The sequence below is a fragment of the Homarus americanus genome, unplaced genomic scaffold, assembly GCF_018991925.1.
Source record: "Homarus americanus isolate GMGI-L3 unplaced genomic scaffold, GMGI_Hamer_2.0 scaffold20930, whole genome shotgun sequence".
In the NCBI taxonomy this organism is placed as follows: domain Eukaryota; kingdom Metazoa; phylum Arthropoda; class Malacostraca; order Decapoda; family Nephropidae; genus Homarus; species Homarus americanus.
Genome location: NW_024748502.1, coordinates 3,292,001 through 3,300,559, shown reverse-complemented (window position 1 = coordinate 3,300,559; position 8,559 = coordinate 3,292,001).

Below are 8,559 nucleotides of genomic sequence, written 5' to 3'. Positions count from 1 at the left end.
GGTGTCAACATTCAACATCCTGTGCACGGATAACCCCAGTGCAGCTCAAGGATCTTACAGTGTTGCCACATGCCTACCTGCTTTGAGGTTTTGCAACACGTGGACCTTACATCATTTAGACATCACAAGTTGTTTAAACATAGTGTTTTGGCTGTTCGTATCTGCAGATTGTTTATTTCCCATGTATACCCAGCAAGTCCTATATATACAGGACTACCGAAAGTTTGGCACACAGAAGAACCTCTCACTCTCACCCTTGGTGGACGTGCCCAGCGAACCAAGCAACCCCACAACCCTTGGTCAGCAGAAATTTTGGTGGATAGTGGATTTCCCGTTGTTGAAGTGGAGTCACCCATCGCCATCTTGAAGCCTCAATCAGTTGCTACACAACGGAGACAGCACCTGATTTACTATCAACACTGAGGACATTGACCTACACACTGACCCACTCACCGCGACCTTGAGTCAACTGTGACTGTGGGAGGGACGACTGCGTCTGACGGCTCCCGTATCTCAAGACTACATTTATAGGTACCCTTAGGTACAGTATACATTATATATAAACCCACAGTAATATATTCAACGACATAACTCCACACGGATAGACGATATGTAGGGTATGCTCTTTAATAAGTGTCTTGCTTACTTTTTATATGAAAAAAAAAAAAAAAAAAAAAAAAAATATATATATATATATATATATATATATATATATATATATATATATATATATATATATATATATATATATATATATATATATATATATATATATATATATATATATATATATATATATATATATATATATATTACTGTAAATGAAAGGCAAGAGTATTTTATTTTTATGATATATCTTTTGATGTGATCCATTTACATATTAATGAACCGTCTTTCTAAGTCTTCGTCTTGGGATATTACTGAATTGGCGGAGCATTATATTAGCGATTCAGATATTGCTGATGAGGTTAAAGTCACCACTGGAATAAATAGTTTCAGTAGATGCGCAGGAAACACAGGCGCAATCAAAGCTAGACATTTCTGTCAGGGGTTGTGAAGATCTTATAGACCAATCATTTGACGATTTAAGCCGTTGAACCCTCAGGTCAGGTAAGAAGTTTAATACGTCGTCTGATTACGGGCAGGTTCTCCGTTCGCTCCACAGAAAAGACAGTGTGTTAGAAAACTTTTTCTTACCTCCTCCTTTAACAGATCCCTCAGTTAGGAGTAAGTTAAATAGCATAGCTACTTCTAACACCGGCATGTCTACTAGCCCCTCTAACGTTATTCAAGTGGTACTGCGTGGCGATCAGGTCCGCGATTTTACATGGGAAGAAGGATACCGGGTAACTACATTTCTGAGAGCATGTGAGAATACCATGAGAAATGTTCAGATTTCTACAGATGAGGCAAAGAAGGAATTTGTTCGCTCTAATATCCCGCAAGATAGTTTTGCAAGTGCACATTTAGACGCTACTGGTCTTGCTGACCCGAGGTATGAATATTTTAAAAAGGCTCTCATTGGTATTTTTGAGTCTGTTTAACAGTTAGGACATTTACATTGGTTGTTTAGGTGCCTTGACCGTTTGACACCTGTGGTTCGTGCAGAAATTCCGATGAAGAGTGTCGCCATTGCTGATGATGTCTGTCAGGGCATGCGTGTTAATTTTGGTGGATCGCCCTGGTATGATGATGATGGCAAACTGCCTCAAGAAAATGTTGAGAACTTAATTGAACTAATTAGTTTTTTGGTGGCAGTTCGCAACCCTATATTTTGTCGTGCACAGGATAATGAGTATGCACCGACTGATTTGATCATAGATTACGCAAATAAACTTGCTCCCAAGTCAGCTCATACTCCACCAGCTAGGACAACTACGCCTGTAGCACCAAAGCAACAGCAAGTTCCTAACATCCCAGGTAACAAACTTAGACAAACTTTAGTATGTACCCATTGTAAGAAGTAAGGTCATACAGTGAATGATTGTTACCAGCTCCAGAGTGGTGGTATCAAGAATAAAGAAAAGAGACATCCAACCACCTGCCCACGGCAAAGACATGGACCACCCAAACCATATACAGCGGCTGCAAAGACTACGTCTATTATAGACCATAAGGCTGATATGTGGTGTGGGTTCCATCAGTCTGACTCCCACAACATAGATGACTGTGCCACGATGCAAAGAGCTAGGAGCGTAGACGTAGGATCACCCAAGGTAATACAGCAGTGTACAGCGCGTCGTTATCATTATAAGAAGTCGGGGGAAGACCAGCGCTGGTGCCAGAACGAAGAAGGATAGGTACATCAGTACCAACGCCCAACAGCACTTCTGTGGCACCCTCTTTAATAGCGGCGCTCAACAAGGCGGAAGTGTTTTCCATTCCGGCGAGAGTTGGGTCTAAGAGATTGGCTCTGGATATTGATACGGGTGCGTGCGCAAATGTATAAGCTTTGGCATCCTATCAAGAGTTACAGCGTAGATTCCCTCACCAAGATTTTTCATTTCGACCCACTGACACCGATCTCGAAGGAGTTTCCGGGACTCATTTGAACATCGCAGGGATGGTGACTTTACCGCTACGATTTTCTAGACGTGGTATTTCCTTTCATGCAGATTTTTATGTAGTCCAGTAATTTAATTTACCAGCTGACGGGTTGATAGGTCTACCGATACTTACAACGAATTTTGTAGATATTTGTCCATGTTATTATTATATTACATTTAATTGTGTTTCCTACAATGCTATGCGTAATTCTGCACCGTTGTTCTCCGCAAGGTTGAAAGTGTATCCACCATACCCATTAGGAGGAAGGCGGATAACGAGTCAAAGCGAGCTCCAAACCTCAGAGACTCACTTTCCTAGCGTGATTATAGCAGCAAAAGTTGGAAGATTGTACCTGCAGTATAAACGGGTACTCTCCACTATCTGAATGAGGAAATCACCATGGCCACTGTTGTTTTACCTGACGTGTACACGGGGATTGATGTAGTATGTCTACCCGAAACGTGCAATGTTATTGGTTTATCATCCGAATCGACATTGAGCACAATTAGACCTGGTGGCTTAACAGACGCTCAAGTTCTTAAAAGAACAGGCGCTCTTAAAATATTGAAAGAAGGATGTTATTTGTGTGAATTTCTAGTTTACCACAACAATGTTGTACCACAGCCTACGCAATTCCAAATTGGTAGTATTTTTTCTTCATTTCAACAAACTTGGCCGGAGAGGATATATCAATATCACCACATGTTAAGGTGATTGATCATCCTCAAGGTAAGACTAGACTCTTAGAGCTGCTTGCCGACTACAGAAACATTGTAGCTTTTACCAGGGAAACAGTTGGGGCACACAGATCTAACCTCACACCACATATCCTTAAGAGAGGGAACGAATCCAATCCACATACCAGCTTACCGACTACCACATAGCCAGCGCGCTGTTGTTCAGGACATGGTTCAGGTTATGTTGAATGAGAAGGTTATCACTCATTCTAAATCTCCTTTCAATAGCCCATTGTTTTTAGTTCCAAAGAAGGATGGCGGTTGGCGCCCAATTATTGATTTTAGGCGCGTCAATGAAAGTACTATCCCAGATAGGTACCCTATGCCTGTCTTGAGTGATATTTTACAGTCCTTAGGCAAGGATAACGCTGTTTTTAGAAATTTAGATTTGCTTAGCGGGTTTTGGCAAATACTGCTCAAAGAAAAATCCCGAGAGGTTGCTGCTTTTAGTACTCCTTTGGGCCATTTTGAATTTCTATGAAGGCCATTTGGTCTCAGAAATGCCCCACTGACTTTTCAAGGGATGATCAACACCCTTTTTTCCGGACTGATAGGTACCACAGCCTGTGGTTACTTGGTTGATCTCATAGTAGTCAGTAGGGATGTCGATTCCCATCCTGTCAAACTGCGTGAAATGTTACCAAAACTTTCAACAGCAGGTCTTAAAATTAAACTTTGTAAATGTCATGTAGTTGACGGTGACGGCATTCATACAGTTGATGATAAAGTTAAGCTGTAGCTCAGTTTCCACGTCCTACATCGGTTGATAAGGTGCGTAGTTTTCTTGCTTTATCTGGATATTATCGTTCTTTTATTAAGAACTATACTATAGGAATAGCCGTGTATGTATGTATGTGTGTGTGTGTGTGTGTGTGTGTGTGTGTGTGTGTGTGTGTGTGTGTTCTGGGCAGCCGAAACGGCACAATCGTTTTTCATCAAACTTGTAGGGAAATTCGCAAAAAAAATCGTTGAGTGGAACAAACCAGGTCCCATTTCAATTGTTTCTTTAGGAAGGCATTAATTAACCATTTTCTTGCTGTACGCTGTCAGCCGGACGGCGGTTGCGCGCTAGACAAGCGGGAGCGTTCAAACTTTCAACGGGCATGAAGGGCCCGCGATCACTTGTTAAGAACTATGCGACATTGGCGTCACCCTTAACTAAGTTACTGAAGAAAGATGCAATTTTTGTATGGAATGCTGAACACGAAGATAGTTTTATTGCATTGAAGAAAGCACTTACCAATTCCCCTGTTTTAGCATTTCCTGATTACTCTCAAGATTTCACTCTGTTTCCCGACGCTTCAGGACAAAGAATCAGAGCTGTTCTCATGCAGTTGGACTCAAGAGGAAAGTTTAGTGTGATTGCTTTTGCAAGTTGTAAACTTAATGATGCCAAAACACGTTATATAGTAACGCATTTAGAGACGTTAGCTGTTGTTTGGGCACTGAAAAAGTTTAAAGACATCATTTTTGTTTATAAAATAACTGGTTTTACGGATCATGCGGCAGTACCAGAACTGTTCTATGGCAGAAATCTAGCAGGCAGATTAGCATGTTGGTATCTGACCATTCAAGAATTCAACCCCGAGTTTAGGTATTTACCGGGAAGAGAGAATGTGGTCGCCTGTATCTACTTTAACTCTTTCACAATTAGAGGATGAACAACGACGCGATCCCTTGTGGTCTACAGTCATACTTATCGGGAGAGGAAGTTAAGTTTCCAAAATTCATTATTCCGCTCAGTCAGTTTGAATTACAACATAACATACTCCATCGATCCAAGAAGACGTCTGAGGGTATAGTTACGCAAATAGTCGTACCTGACACGTTGTGTGAAACGATTATAACATTGTTTCACGATGTTCCTCAAGCAGGTCACCAAGGACGTGAGAAATGCCTTGCCGGCTCCAATTCTACAATATCCTACACCAGAACGTTGGTTTGATACAGTAGCGATAGACTTGTTATAACTTCCGAGAAGTCATCAGTGATCCTCGTATGTCCGAGTGTGTATGGATCATTTTTCTATATTTGTGATTTTACTCCCTCTGAAGGATAAGACATCCGAATCTGTGGCCTATGCCTTAGTGAATAATCTTATATGTCCTTTTACTACGCCCAAGGTTCTTCTCTCCGACAATGGATTGGAGTTCAAGAATCAGCTTGTAGCACCAATTTGTGTACAATATGGAATTTAACAAAGTTTTATTGCAGCCTATCATCCACAAACTAATGGCCTTGTCGAGAGAGGCAATCGCAAGTTCCTAGAGATACTTCGCCGATTGTGTGAGATATGCAATACGCATGGGAGGATTGGTTACCGCAAGTTGCAGTATCTAGTAGTGGGTCGATTAATAGCTCTACCGGCAAATCACCCTACTATATTGTTTATGGCATAAATAAACGTCTGTCTTATGACGTACTTACGGACAAGCCAGGCCCTCTTTATAATATGGAAGATTCCGCGACAAAACAGATCAGCGTTTTTACATTTATTCATGGCCATGTAAGGAAACATTTAGCAGCGTCACGCGCTGAAATCATTTTTAAGCAACATAAACAAGCTAAGCCTGTCGTGTTAGAAGTAGGCGATGCTGTTATGGTGAGAGAACCTGAAAAGAACTCTAAGCTTTCAGCCAAATTTTCTGGTCCATTCCGCATTATCGCCAAAGAAGCAGGCAACAAGTTTAAAATTTGGAAACCTAATGCACAGACCGTTGATGTAGTGCATACCAACCGTCTTATAAAGGGCTATAAAGATTTATTATCTAAGAATGGTAATGATGTCATAGACACATCTTTTCAGACGAATGTTAATGATGTCATAGACACATCTTTTCAAACAGTACACTAGCAGAGTGTATCTAATAAGTATCGTTTGAAACTTCGTTCTGCAAACAAATATGAAAATACCTGGCTTGGATCATCATTGTGCTGCTCCTACTGCTTTGGGACACTATTGTGTTGACAGATATGTCCACAGATGTCCTTAAGCCAGGTGCGCTTGTTGCACCCATTGGACGCGTTCTCATTGTTGAGGACGTTGTGAACAGAAAATATGAGTGGCAAGGACTGATCAAGCTTCCACGCCAGATGGAACCCATTGACGCTCAACTGCAGACAGCTTTGACTGTCCTTGATGATCTCTTTACGACTCCAAACACTTCGGTAATGGTTTCACAAACTGTTGAGCTTCCGCTACTTAGTCTCAGAATCCTTCACAAGATTCTCTTCGCTGTCGGAAACACTATTCCAACGTCTCAGAATGATCTTGCAAAAAAAGTGCGTTCCCAAACGAGAAGAAAGCGAGGTTTGTTTAATTTTGTTGGTCTCTTACAAAGCACTTTATTTGGCACAGCGACTACCGTGTTCACAAGTTAGTCCAGTTCGATTGCAGATATTGTTTTTGGGTAGGGCGAGGAGGAATTTAGCAGTAGTTAATAACAATTCTGATTTTAGGAGTTGCGAGATCCCACTTGGGTGAGCAGAAGTGCTGGCAGCGTAGTGATAGCAGCGGGAATCACCCAAGGATAGGACCCGGATGGTCGACCTGGTTTACCCGGTCTCCCAGGATAGACAGATGCGTGCAACACACGTATGTAGGAACCCCGCTGATGATTGGCACCAAACCGACTCTACACAACACCACAGCTAAGAGGCCTTATTAGGAGGGAAAACTAGATCGCTCTTCTACTGGGGCAAGGTACACCTGGTTGTACTGTGACCTGACCTAACTGGGCGGGATTTGACACTGTTGCTCTCCACCTCCTATAAAGTAACTTGGAGAGTGAGTTTGCCCTGGGTGCAGATTGAGTGAAATGAACGATTGTGCTCAAGGAGACAGAAATTCCCATGGTGCTAGTGAGTACTGTATGCCCATCGAGTATCGGAGCTGATTCTTCTGCTAGGTACCTTCATCTCTTCAACTATGGGTGTATTTGGTTTGTCTAACCAAGTCCTGGTGTGAGGTCAACGACCTGATGATTGATCGTGCACTCTGGACGTGGGAGTGCCTTTTAAAGAATTGTTTGGTGCTGTGCATGTAGTACGAGTTGCGATAATGGTGTATTCTTGGCCGGTGTTGTTTATCACGGTTACGGGTATGGTGGAGAAAAGCACACAGCACTCATGAACCCAGAAGTAAAGTAATAAGAATAAGCGGACGAGCCGCCCCTAGCGAGTCATGGGTGATTATCTTGGTTAACACATAATTTTGGGGTTTTATGTATGTGCATGTTGATTTAGACGGTTATTAGTTACAATCTTTGGGTTCTCTGCAGTATAACAAATTTAGAATTAATATTTTCTAGTGATTAATATTATTGTGTGGGGCCCTTAAGACCAGTATGATATGATTGACCTATGTTCTTGTGTAGTATAACAAAATTAGAATTAATATTTTCTAGTGGTTAATATTATTTTGTGGGGCCTTCCATACCAGTATAATATGATTAACCCATGTTTTTGTGCAGCATAACAAATTTAAAGTTAATATTTCTAGTGGTTAATACTATTATGTGGGGTTTGTCTAGACCACTAGGTTATATTAAGGATATATGTGCTGAGGAGCTGCTGAGGTAATGATCCGTCGGGTTGTGTTCTAATGGGAATGTCAGTGGGCTTAGACTCAGGGAAGCGCGAACAAGACCCCAGCAACTCCTGAGCTCGTGAGCTCACATTGGTAATTTGAATTGAAACAGTTTATTTAGCCAGAAAAACACAGATACAGAGTGGATAATAATAACAATATTAACATGGCTGAGCCAGTTGAGATCCTGAGCTCTCTTTTAGGCACCTTATATATACTATACATTTATCTCAAGGAAGTATTATGTAACATTTAGTATCATCTGGAATAGTACAATAGCACGGTGGTAATAAGAACATCTCATAATGTTACCACAGTTATCACTTCAATATTTCTTAATTTTGTTTTTATTTATTTATTTATTTATATATACATAAATTACAGTGGAATTGAAGAAAAAAACATAAGTATAATGGGGCAGCAGTACAACGTGGGTTGTACAGTAATAATGTTGAACAAGAGGACAGAGCTGTCAGGATTATGTCTAGTTGGCAATTATGTTTATTGCAATGGTAATTACTTATCTATTTACATGATAATTTCCGATAAAACGGTTTTGACGGTACAATAAAAGCAGGTACTGTAAATATAGTAGATGTTACAAGAAATATTAATACTTAGACAATAGATATTTTTTAAGAGATGATTTAAAGGAAGGGAGCGTAGTCTTTGCTCGGATGGGTGGGG